The 12,126-nt window shown below is 48.3% G+C and overlaps 1 long non-coding RNA gene across 1 annotated transcript; it reads left to right on the forward strand.

Moving 5' to 3' along the window:
• Positions 1–3,679: 3,679 nt before the first annotated feature.
• On the forward strand, positions 3,680–5,438 carry LOC309536674. Its single transcript, XR_014221691.1, has 2 exons — positions 3,680–3,761; positions 5,192–5,438. It is a non-coding gene; the product is annotated as an uncharacterized lncRNA (long non-coding RNA).
• The last annotated feature ends 6,688 nt before the right edge of the window (positions 5,439–12,126 follow it).

Consider the following 12,126-nt stretch of genomic DNA (forward strand, 5'->3'; position numbering starts at 1 on the left):
TTGAAGGCACAATAAGGTGGCAACCAAACTGAGAATTGTCCAGATAAAACCAGAAACAGCTGCAAGGCCCAAACTCGCCTCTTGGCCAAATCCAGTGATGCACTGCCTTGCCATCCAGAGTCCGGGAGGGATTCAGGCTGAAAGGAATGAGTTTCTCTCTGATGCACTGAGTTGGTCCAAAGTGTTAGGATGGGGAGTGCCTGGAGCTGCCTTCACCAACCTGGTGCCTTTCTGATACATTGGAACTACAACTCCCATGAGCCACAGCTGGCTGGGACTCCTGGAAGTTGTAGTCCAAAATTTATGGAGGGCACCAGGTTGGCAAAGGCTAGCCTTGAGGGAGGCAGGGAGATTCCATGGGACTCAGTCTCCGGCGAGGGGCAGGGGGGAATCCATCTCACCCAGGAGAGAGGGCAATTCCCTGGGAATTGGGCCAGTGAACAGCATTCCTGTTGAATTTGGGGGTGCTCAGCGTACACTTATTGCCTGAACAACAGGATTATTCTGATCACGTCTGTGCAGGCCGGGAGATTTATTGACTAGTCTCTTCTCCATCACAATCCCAGGAAGAATTTCCTCCAAGCTTTGCAGAGCAAAAGTGGCAGGGAAGGAGAGAAAGGAGGGTGGAAAAAGAGAAAGAGAGAAGGGGGGAGAGAGAGGCGACTTCAATTGTCTGTTAATTAAGTGTTTCGAATTGGCCGTGGCTCTGCGTGGCGTAATAGGGCATTAGAGGGCAGGAATGGATTTTGTGCAGGCTTTTTCAGCAGCTACAGGATGGATCAGGAGGAGAGTGCACAGCGCAGAGTTCCAGCAGCACCGTCCATGCATAGCCCTGCTTGGCAACTAGAATTGCCATTTGGCAACTTGGAAGGCAGGTTAGAGGAATGTGATGTGACAAAAGCAAAATCATCCCTCTGCTGACAAGACCCATTGCCACTGCACCAGCAACTTTTGCTGCCACCTCTCCTTGAGTTTTCTACCCCACTTGTAACTAAGAACTTGTACCTACCTGGGTTTGCTTGTTTCCTCCTCCCTCCTAATTTATTTTCCTTTAGTAACATGCCTTTTCAGTAAGTCTGGGGGACGATACTGCATATATATTTTTGATGAGAGATTTATAAGCTGCTCTAGCAGCCTTTTATTTTGGTGTAAGAGCAGGGCTTTTTTTTTAAAATATACAAATCTTTAGACAAATAACAACAAGCACATGTTATTATAAGGTCACAGACCCAGTAAAACAAATTAAAACTCCAAAACCATGCCATTAGTAACATACGCTGAGTTAAAATATATGGTACTTATATAAATAAAGCACAGAAGCTAACCAAGATATAATTATATTAACAAAATCCTTTTACCAGTCCTTGCAGCAGAAAAAAAAGAAATCTAGCAACTGATTATGTTATTATTCTGTTCATGCCAGCCAGTAAATAGGCCAAATACCATTCAGAGGTCCTTCCCTGGGAATTTAAGTAGGCGGAGAGTAAATGATCTACTCTGTAATAGCTGCATACATAGAGCGCATGCAGTCATGTCTCCATTGCTCCATATAAATGCCAGTCGCTGGCAGTTGTGGCTGGTGCCCATTGGGACTGGTGGGGCAGGAAGGAACCCAACAGGAAGCAAGGAACCCAACAGTAGGTGGCGCCAGAGCAAACAGCAGGCAGATCCAGCTCATTCTAGTTTTGCTCCCCATCTGCACTGTACATTTAAAGCAGTATCATGCCACTTTAAACAGTCATGGCTTCCACAAAGAATTCTGAAAACGGTAGGGTGACAAGAGTTGTTGTGAGACCTTTATTCCCCTCACAGAGTTACAGTTGGCAGAGTGGTTTAACAGCCAGTTCCTTTTCCCAGAAAACTCTGGAAATTGTAACTCCATGAGGGGAATAGGTAAAGGTAAAGGGACCCCTGACCATTAGGTAGAGTCATGGCTGACTCTGGGGTTGCGGCGCTCATCTTGCTTTATTGGCCGAGGGAGCCGGCGTACAGCTTCCGGGTCATGTAGCCAGCATGAATAAGCCGCTTCTGGCAAAACAGAGCAGCGCATGGAAACGCCGTTTACCTTCCCACCGGAGTGGTACCTATTTATCTACTTGCACTTTGGTGTGCTCTCGAACTGCTAGGTTGGCAGGAGCAGGGACCGAGCAATGGGAGCTCACACCGTTGCAGGGATTCGAACCGCCAACCTTCTGATCAGCAAGCCCTAGGCTCTGTGGTTTAACCCACAGCGCCACCCGCGTCCCTTATGAAGGGAATAGGGGTCTCCTAACAACTCACAGAAGTACTTATGCTCTGGAACACTAGAGTTAAGCTCTGGGAGAGCTGAAGTTCTCTCCCCCACCCCACAACTTGGAGGGGGGCATGAGCTTCTAGGCAGACTTGCTTCTCCATCACTTCTCACTGTAATGATCTAAGCCAGCCTTCCCAGCCTGGTCCCCTCCAGCTGTTTGGGGCTGCACCTCCCATGTGCTGGCTGGCACTGGTGCAAGTTAATAGTAAGAAACATCTGGAGAGCACCCAGGTCAGAAAAGGCTGGGCTAGGCTCTTTGATCGTTCTTTCAGCTCAAGTCACCAGGAATCGAGCAATTCCTTATGTCACCCATCTCCAGCCTGGTACTGTTTGGGGTAGCGACCACTCCCACCAGCCCCAGCCAACGCATGGCTTATGTCCTCTTTGCAATCACATCTAAAGTGCTGTCACATGGAAGATGGATCAAGCTTGTTCTGTGCTGCTCCAGAGGGTGTGACCCATACCAATGGATGCAAATAAGAAAGGAGATTCTGATGAAACATTAAGAGGAACTTTCTGGTGGTAAAAGACCCCTGTCAAAGGCGACTATGGCAGGAGTCAGCAAACTTTTTCAGCAGGGGGCCGCTCCACTGTCCCTCAGACCTTGTGGGGGGCCGGACTATATTTTGGGTGGGAAGAAAATAATGAACGAATTCCTATGCCCCACAAATAACCCAGAGATGTATTTTAAATAAAAGGACACATTCTATTCAGTAAAAACACGCTGATTCCTGGACCGTCCGCAGGCTGGATTTAGAAGGCGATTGGGACACATCTGGCCCCTGGGCCTTAGTTTGCCTACCCATGGACTATGGGGTTGCGGCACTCATCTCGCTTTCAGGCCGATGGAGCTGGCATTTGCCCATAGACAGCTTTCCGGGTCATGTGGTCAGCATGACTAAACTGCTTCTGGTGCAACGGGACACCGTGACAGAAACCAGAGCGCATGGAAACGCTGGTTACCTTCCCGCCACAGCAGTACCTATCTATCTACTTGAACTGGTGTGCTTTCAAACTGCTAGGTTGGCAGGAGCTGGGACAGAGCAACGGGAACTCTCCCCCTTGCGCGGATTCGAACCACTGACCTTCCGATCGGAAAGCCCAAGAGGCTCAGTGGTTTAGACCACAGCGCTACCCGCGTCCCTTTTCTGATAGTAAGTGCTGTTCAACAGTTGAATGGACTCCCTCAGAAGGTGGTGGACTCTCATTCCTTGAAGGTTTTTAAAGAGAGGCTGGATGGCCATCTGTCAGGGATTCTTTAGCTGTGTTTCCCGCATTGCAGGGGGTCGGACTAGATGGCCCTTGCGATCCATTCCATAGAACTCTACGGTTCTATTATTCTATGGCTGCCAGGCTGCAAATGTTTTGCTCTTCTAAAAGAAGACTCTCTGCGTTACATTCTGAGCTTTGGAGCAGGGAGAGTGGGGGGGTGTTTGGGGGTGGTATCTTGGCTGATACACCTTAAAAGGTTTGTTTTCATGTTGTACTCTCACTACTTACACAATCAGCCTGCTCTGTCTGTGTGGCTGCCATGACATGATGCTGCTGCCGGAGGCTTCGCTGGAGCTTTGCTGCCCCCTGCTGCTCTGCACTAGGAATGTGAAGTAGTTTTCAAGAGCGGGGCTTCATTTCAGCCTGGCCAGAATGCTCCAGCAAGTTTCTACCCTTCCAGATGCCAATGTGGTGTAGTGGTTAAGAGCGGTGGACTGGTTAAGATCTGGTGAACTGGGTTCGCGTCCCCGCTCCTCCACATGCAGCTGCTGGGTGACCTTGGGCTAGTCACACTTCTCTGAAGTCTCTCAGCCCCATTCACCCCATAGAGTGTTTGTTGTGGGGGAGGAAGGGAAAGGAGAATGTTAGCCGCTTTGAGACTCCTTCGGGTAGTGATAAAGCGGGATATCAAATCCAAACTCATCCTCTTCTTCTCTCACGCCACGCGCATGGCCATCTCCACTTGGTTGCTGATTATTTCTCCAGGATTTGGGAGTCTGGGTGGCAGAACGTCCAAATGGTCCCCTGTCCCCACTCCCATTATGAATCCACTTGCAGAGTGTTTCTGCACATGCAGCCCAGGAATGGGATCTTGGCCTGCATTTGCTCCTAATGATGCGCACTAAATCCTGAGGATCACATGTCCATGAAAGCTTAGGCTACAAGATAGCCTTCCCCGGGCTGCTGATGCCCTCCAGAACATAGAACAATAGAATTGTAGAGTTGGAAGAGATCTCCAAGGGTCATCTAGCCCAGCCCCCTGCAATGCAGGGACTGATGGGAGCTGTCATCCAAAACATCCAGAGAGCACCACCAGCCTGGGGAAGAGTGCTGCTCTATGGAAATCTATTCGCCTTTAAGGTGCAACTGGACTCTTAAGGGGAAGGGCTACAGGTCAGCAGTAGGGCATCTGCTTTGCATGCAAATCCCAAGCTCAGTTCCTGGCACCTCCAGGCAGGGTGGGAAAAGCCTGAGGAGCTACTGCCAGTCAGTGCAGACAGTAGTTAGCTAGATGGACCAGTGCAGCCAGACTCAGCATCAGGCAGCTTCCTACATTCTTCCGGTTTTTGTTGTTTTCACCTGCCTCAAGGGAAGGTGTCTTCTGTTTCCCTGTCTGAGCAAAGGAGAAAAGACTCATGGGAATGTCTCCTGCTCAAGCTCTGTGGGATGGAGCAGGAGCTGCACCAGAGACAGGCCCTTCCCGTTAGCCCCCCTACCCAGGAGCAATGGCTCCCTTCTGACACCCCATGCTCCGCTGGCAGCATTCGTCAGCAGCATATTTCCTTCCATGGCAGCTGCCACCTGCATTAACATAATTAATTATATTAGGGGCTGGTGGATTAGCCAATTATGAATGTGCCGATGTTCTAATTTTCCTTTAATTAATTTGTTTTGTTTACAATGCAGCAACATCTGTAGTGTCCCCACTGGACTGTACCAGGAATGAGGCAGGACGTTTCTCCTGGGAACTGGGGAACTCTTCCGCGTGACAGAACTGTCTTTGAAAATCCATCATTTATTTCTAGGTTGATGTTTAAATACACATTTGAAGGGGCCAAGCAACTCTTGGCTGCATCTGCCAGCAGCCATCCTCTCTTCTGCTCATCAACATCTATGAAATTTTCCTGCTTAATAAAACTTACCAAGCATCCTATAGCAAGAGTTGCTTTGAACTGCCATCCGCAAAATCCATTAACACAGCTGAGAGATTTAAGTGCTGTGTGGGTCATTTTCTCCCTATTATCATTTTCTCAGTATTTGCCCAGCCATGCCTACACTAAGTTTGAAGATATATATTAACATTTTAGGAGGGCTGGAGACAGCTTAAAAGAAGAATCAAATTTCACTTTCATTGCTGGTCAAAAAGGTTTTTCAGGTTTTGTTAGTGCATCAGAAACCTGCTGCACCTGTTTGGCCAAATAAGACCAGAGGATAAAATAAATGTTTGTGTATACTCCTGGGACAGAACTGATGCCTAAGAGAACATTTAGTTCTCTGGAAAACTATTATCTGACTCTAGCTTGGACACAGAGCTTTTAAGTGCAATCCATGTCATGGGACGTGGGTGGCGCTGTGGTCTAAACCACTGAGCCTAGGGCCCTAGAAGGTCAGCTGTTTGAATCCCCATTGCTCGGTCCCAGCTCCTGCTGCCCACTTAGCAGTTCAAAAGCATGTCAAAGTGCAAGTAGGTACCACTCTGGCAGGAAGGTAAACAGCATTTCCATGCGCTGTTCTGGTTCGCCAGAAGCGGCTTAGTCATGCTAGCCACATGACCCAGAAGCTGTACGCCAGCTCCCTCAGCCAGTAAAGCGAGATGAGCGCCGCAACCCCAGAATCGTCCGCGACTGGACCTAATGGTCAGGGGTCCCTTTATCTTTACCTAGGTCTGGAAGGAGTGGAGGAAAGCCAAGTTTGTATAAGTCCTAAATCTCAATGGGAAGTGATCTGGCCATAGCAAGAGACTGATGTCTAGATCCCCCACTTTCAGATCACCTTCCTATCCAGTTGAGAAAACAAGGTCCCAAGTGTGGCCTGCTACATACATTGGGGTGATGACATGCTGGGTTGTCATGGCAGTTGTGAAGTCCTGAGCCACCCCAGAGCCAGGCGCCTCAACATGGATGTTGAGGTCCCCCAAAAAACAGCAGTCTGAGTCCTCAACACCACCTCCCAAACCAGCTCTGTCAGCTCAGGTAGGCAGACTGCTAGGTGGTAAACCAGCAGAATCCCTAATCTGTGCCAGTTGTCCAGTGCCAAGAACAAACCATCTAGTTCCCTCCTCAACTGAACAGCAAGCCTGGAGAGAGAGATGGAATCTCTGTAGGCTATAGCAACCCACCTTCCCCGACCAACTCATTCTTGCTCACCCACCCAGAGCTCAGTGATACAGACCAGATCAGCCTCCTCATCCACAATCAGATCATAGATGAGGGAGGTCTTCAGAGCCAACCTAGCATTCAGCAACAGCAGCCACAGACTCAAGGGCCAGTGGTGGAGCTACCTGTTGCGGCACTGGGAGCAGTGTACATCCGAGGGCATGGCTGGTGCACGTCCCAGGGGGCGTGGCGTGCACCGCAATTCCCCAGGTGTGGGGCTGGAGCTGGCACATGGCAGAGTCACTAACTGCCTCTGCTGTGTGCCCCTTACCTGGCCTGCCCTACTGCCCACACCATAGCTCCCCTTACACTCAGTTGGTTCGAGCACAGTGCTGATAATGCCGAGACTACAGGCTTGACCCCCGTAAGAGACAGCTGCATGGTCCCCTCTGTTGCACTACATGAATCACAGGGTCTCTTCCAACTCTATGGTTCTGTACAGAACCATTGTGATTGCGGTCCCCTCTGCTCTCCCCAGCTTCCCTCTGTTATAAGAATTTCAAGGTCTCAAATATAGAATAAATATTCATAAATGAACACATATCTATGTGTCTGAAACAGGAGAGGAGAGCAATCCTGAAGCCATTTTGATTCTCCCAATGACCTCAAATATTCCTCTGCAGTAAGGGAGGCAAATGGGGAAAGGCTTCCCATTGTCTTTTCACTTACAAATCCTGACAAGGGCATATTTGTGTATGAACAGGGTGAGCCTGTGACCTGGATTCGGGAACTAAAGTATCATCACAAAAGAATGGCCAGTCTGCCCAGGTAATGCAATCAGCGACCATTATCAGGTATCCTGGCAGACAGGATTTCCGCTGTAGACCACCTCCTATGATGTATGCATGATGATTGGGGGGTCTTTGGCTAAGGGGGCTGGGCAATGTCAAAAGTCTTTAAAGGTTCCTGCACACTTTTGTTCAGCATCTTTCCCTCCTTGGGAGGAGGGGAGAGAACTCTGTTGCATCAGAAAAATAAAGATCTGCCTTGCTTTCCACTGGATCCTGCCTCCACCCGTTCTTCTCATGGACTTAGGGGACTCAGAGTCCCATGGGAAGTTGGGCAGCAAAAGCCAAACCCCAATTTTTACATCACCTCCCTCCCACACAACAGCAACAATACAAAACAAAAATCAACCACAAAAATTAAACCCAAAACAGGCAAAAACACTTTAAAACAGGGCAAGGCCATCACCCAAAAGGTGATGTTAAAAGGGTGGCTTGCACTGATGGTGAGCCTGACCCCATCTTGTATTCCACCAGTACATTACTAGAGGTCAAATAGAATACATATTTATAGCAGTATAATTAGCAAGAGAAGATATTGTCTTAAACATAGAATATATCCTCTGCTGTTGCTGCCAATGGTGGCTCACGAGCAGCCTTAATTTGCTGGCCTGTGACTGGGTCCCATCCAAAAACAGCAACTGTCTGAAAGTGCGTCATAAAACATCTTTCTGAGCAGAAGGGGACACTGAGGTGCCAATGGTGTACTCTGCCCAATAGGGGGCAGCAGAGAGACCTCTTTCCAAAGCCCTGCGGGAACTGAAGGTGGAATAATAAAACGATGCACTTTAGCACCATTTCCCAGCCAGATCAGGCTTGAACCTCTCCACCGCTTTCTTGCAGAGCAGATAGAAGCTGTTCACAGGCAACCTCATTAGGAGGAATTAACACATCAGCTTTTGACAGCCTGGCACCCTCAAGGTGTTGGCAAAGGCTGAACTAACTGAAGAAACATCTCCCTCACGCCCACCCCCTGCATTTTATCCTCACAACAACCACCCTGTGAGGTAGATTGGTCCGAGAGACAGTGACGGGCCCAAAGACACCCAGGGAGCACCATGGCTGAGTGGGGATTTGAACCCTGGTCTCTTCTTGGTCTTAGTCCAGCATTCTAACCACTGTACCAAACTCTCTGGTTTTCACACGTCCTTCTGCAAAGCTAAAGCAGCTTTTCAACCAGCTCCAAACAGATCCAGTCCCACGGTTGTTTCCCTCTAGCTGGATCATCTTTACCACAGGGATGAGGAGCCTGTGCCATAAGAACATAAGCAAAGCCCTGCAGGATCAGGCCAGTGTCCTATCTAGTCCAGCAGCCTGTTCTCGCAGTGCCTGAACAAATGCCTGTGGGAAACCAGCAAGCAATATTCTCCTTTGTGAATTGGGTGTCCTGAGGGAGGGAGTTCCATAGTTTGACGAAGTTCCTTTAACCCCTCCTGAATCTTCCAGTATTCAGACCCCTGAGCCGTCTGAAAGAAAGCCTGTATAGGGAAGTTTAAAAAATAATAATAATATGTTTTTATATATGTTGGAAGCTGCCCAGAGCAGCTGGGCAACCCAGTCAGATGTGTGGGGGTATAAACAGTAAAATTATCATTATGGAATGGGACGTCCCTATTTACACCGCAGAAATGTTGGAGGGTATGGTATCTGTCCCTCCTTGGCACAATCCCTGCTGTGTCTGTGTCTTCCTCCTGGCCCTCCAGAAGCTTTTGCCCTACTAAGCAGACAGGAGCAACACCGTCAGTTAAGGCTGCACTTAGCGCTGAAACAGAAAGTTTCCTGGTTATCAGCAGGACCCACCAGCACTACCCCCTGGCTTTGTTTGCTGTCCCTGGGCACAGAGCGGGAGACAGAAGCTAGCGCATGCTGGGGCAAAGGAGACCCCTCCTCAGGCACTTGGGAGTTCTGTGGATGAGCCTCAGCCCTTTGCTCTTTCTGACCATCACATATGCCACCCTGAAGCCAAAAAACACGTCTTTGGTTGTCTGTTTGAAAAGCAGCAAAGATCAGCGGCTGGAAATAAGACGGCAAGGGGGAAACAAACTTAGTTTGTGTTCAAACTGGGTAGGAGGTCAGGGGGGTGGGGGTGGAGAGAAAGAAGCAGGAAAAAAGCAGCTCCTGTTCCAGAGAAGCTGCAAACAATGACATAGTTAGGGTAGGTTTAGACTCTGGACTTAATATCTTACCAGGGCTGGGAGGGGCAGTCTTTTCAGGCATCAGTTGTGTGTTGTTTACCTTCGTTCCAAATGTAGTTCATGCTCATTTTGCTGCTTGGGGCCCTGAACTTCTGCCCTGATGGTGGCACAACTGGCCTTAAAACAAGGCTGCAGGGCCAGCGCAATACCTGTTCTGTCTTCATTGAGCTGTCCTCTGGGCACAAAGTGTTGCATGGTCAAGGGATGGGCAACTGAGGTGGGATTGATCATTTGGGCTGGAGGGTGGGGAAGGGAGAGAGTCCCATATTCTTCAGAGGTAGTGTTCCTTTTCTGATTCCTCTCATGTGCCTTGAAGGGGGTGTCCCAGGGAGGCACGATGGGGGTTTCCCAGGGAACGCTGGCCGGAATGATAGAAGGCTTATTCCTTACAAAGGCCACAGTGAACCAGTGTCCTGGGGTGAAGAGACCTTTCTAGTTGCCCAGGAATTTTAGGTTCTAGATAATTGTTGGGAATGTGCTGTTTTGCATTTGGGTGTTGGCAGTGGCGTAGCGTGGGGGGTGCAGGGGGGGCGGCCGCACCGGGCGCAACATCTGGGGGTTAGGGTTAGGGGGCGCAAATCCACAGGTTAGGGGGCGCAAATTACTTGCCTTGCCCCGGGTGCTGACAACCCACGCTACGCCACTGGGTGTTAGTGTTGTTTAATGGTCTTGTGCTTTATTATGTTTACTTGTTGGTTTCAAATCACACTTGTATGTTCTGCAAATTCATTTTATTCACCCTTTTATAGGCTGCCATGGAATCCTGTGATGAGAAGGTTAGAAATATTTAAAATCAAGGCCACATGCTCAGAGACATTAGTGAGAGGCATTATGAGGGAGAAGGGGTGGCGGTGGTGGCAAGGAGAGTTCTGTTTATTAGTAGATGGGGACTCTGCTGAGGCATGAAGGCTGCCCAGCAACACCAACCCCTGAAGGCAGTCCAAAGGAGAGCCAACACAAGGCCACATAAAAGTGGGTCTGGGAAGCAGTGGAGTCAGTGGCGTAGCGTGGGTTGTCAGCACCCGGGGCAAGGCAAGTAATTTGCGCCCCCTAACCCGTGGATTTGCGCCCCCTAACCCTAACCCCCAGATGTTGCGCCCGGTGCGGCCGGCCCCCCCTGCACCCCCCACGCTACGCCACTGAGTGGAGTTCACCTGGCTTACCTGGTGTGCCAACAGAGTACCTGCAACACTTCAAAGAGCTGGCACTGCCTGCTCTGGGCCCTTTCATTGGAGCAACAGAGGTGAAGTGTGAGAAAGGACTTTTGCAGGTCGTATAGAAATCACAAAATGCCCTCCTTGGAGAGACCAATTAGAGTTTATTTTCATATCTGGAGGCACTTTATAAATTGCTCATTTAAGCAGACTTTTAATATTTATAATGACAATTTTATTATTAGGCTTTAAAATAAAAATAAATAAATAAAAATATGCTTTTTAAATGTTTTCATCACCTTTTTATTATTGATGTTCTGTAATGTGTTTTTAATGTTGCACACCGCCCTGGGATTTTTTTGATAAAGGGCAGATTGTTTTTTTGTTTGTTTATTAAATGAATGAATGTTAGTGCAGCTTTCACCAAGCTGAGGATTACACAGCATGGATCTCACAAAGTGATCTCTAGTTTGTGAAAGTTTATGATGTAAGGCAGCCTTTGCAAAAGTGGTGCCCTCCAAAGGCTTCCGACTACAGCTCCCATCAGCCCTAGCTAGCAAGACAACCTTCTTTTCATTCATTCATTCATTTAAAATAGCATTTGCGCCCTGCTCCTCAGGGTCAGAAAGGCTTCCAGTGTGGATGATTTACAAAAGATTAAAACAAACTGAAAGACTTGCAACTAAAAGCCGCAACACAAAAGGAAAAAGGGGTGAAGGGTGAAGCAGGGGGAGAGAAAACCCAGGCACCAATTCTTAAAGTTAAATAGTTTTCATAATGACCAGCTGGAATTGAAAGATTACATTCTCTTGGAATGGAGGATTCTCTCAGGCTACAATCCTTCCTTCCTAGGTACTATATGCAAAGTGGAATTGGTAGCATATGTTGGCTATGTTAATAAAGTTTTAATTTAGGCACACCTGTGCCTCACCATATAATGTGGAACTGATCATTACTCCCGCGAACAACAAATGCAGCCTATGGAAAGTAGAACGGTGGGTTTCAAGGCTAGTAACAAACAAGCATCATTTTTAAAGAGCAATTATCTCCCTCCATCAAATGGGGTAATAGAGATACTCTAATTACCAGACACGACTATTGGGCAACTGGGGATTGTAAAGTTTGCTTTTAGCAGCAGCCGTTAAAAGACACTCTCTCTCCCTCCCCCTCCCTTTATTAATTTATTTAAAGCACCTACCCCATGCATTTGCCCAAAAGGTTCTCAGGATGGCTTACAAATCAACAAGAAAAACTGCCATTAGACTATCTCTAGAATAATTACCATTTATACTAGTTAAACACTAGCAATCCATAAGCAGTAAAATGATATAC

The sequence above is a fragment of the Podarcis vaucheri genome, assembly GCF_965113315.1.
Source record: "Podarcis vaucheri genome assembly, chromosome: 7".
NCBI classification, from domain to species: domain Eukaryota; kingdom Metazoa; phylum Chordata; class Lepidosauria; order Squamata; family Lacertidae; genus Podarcis; species Podarcis vaucheri.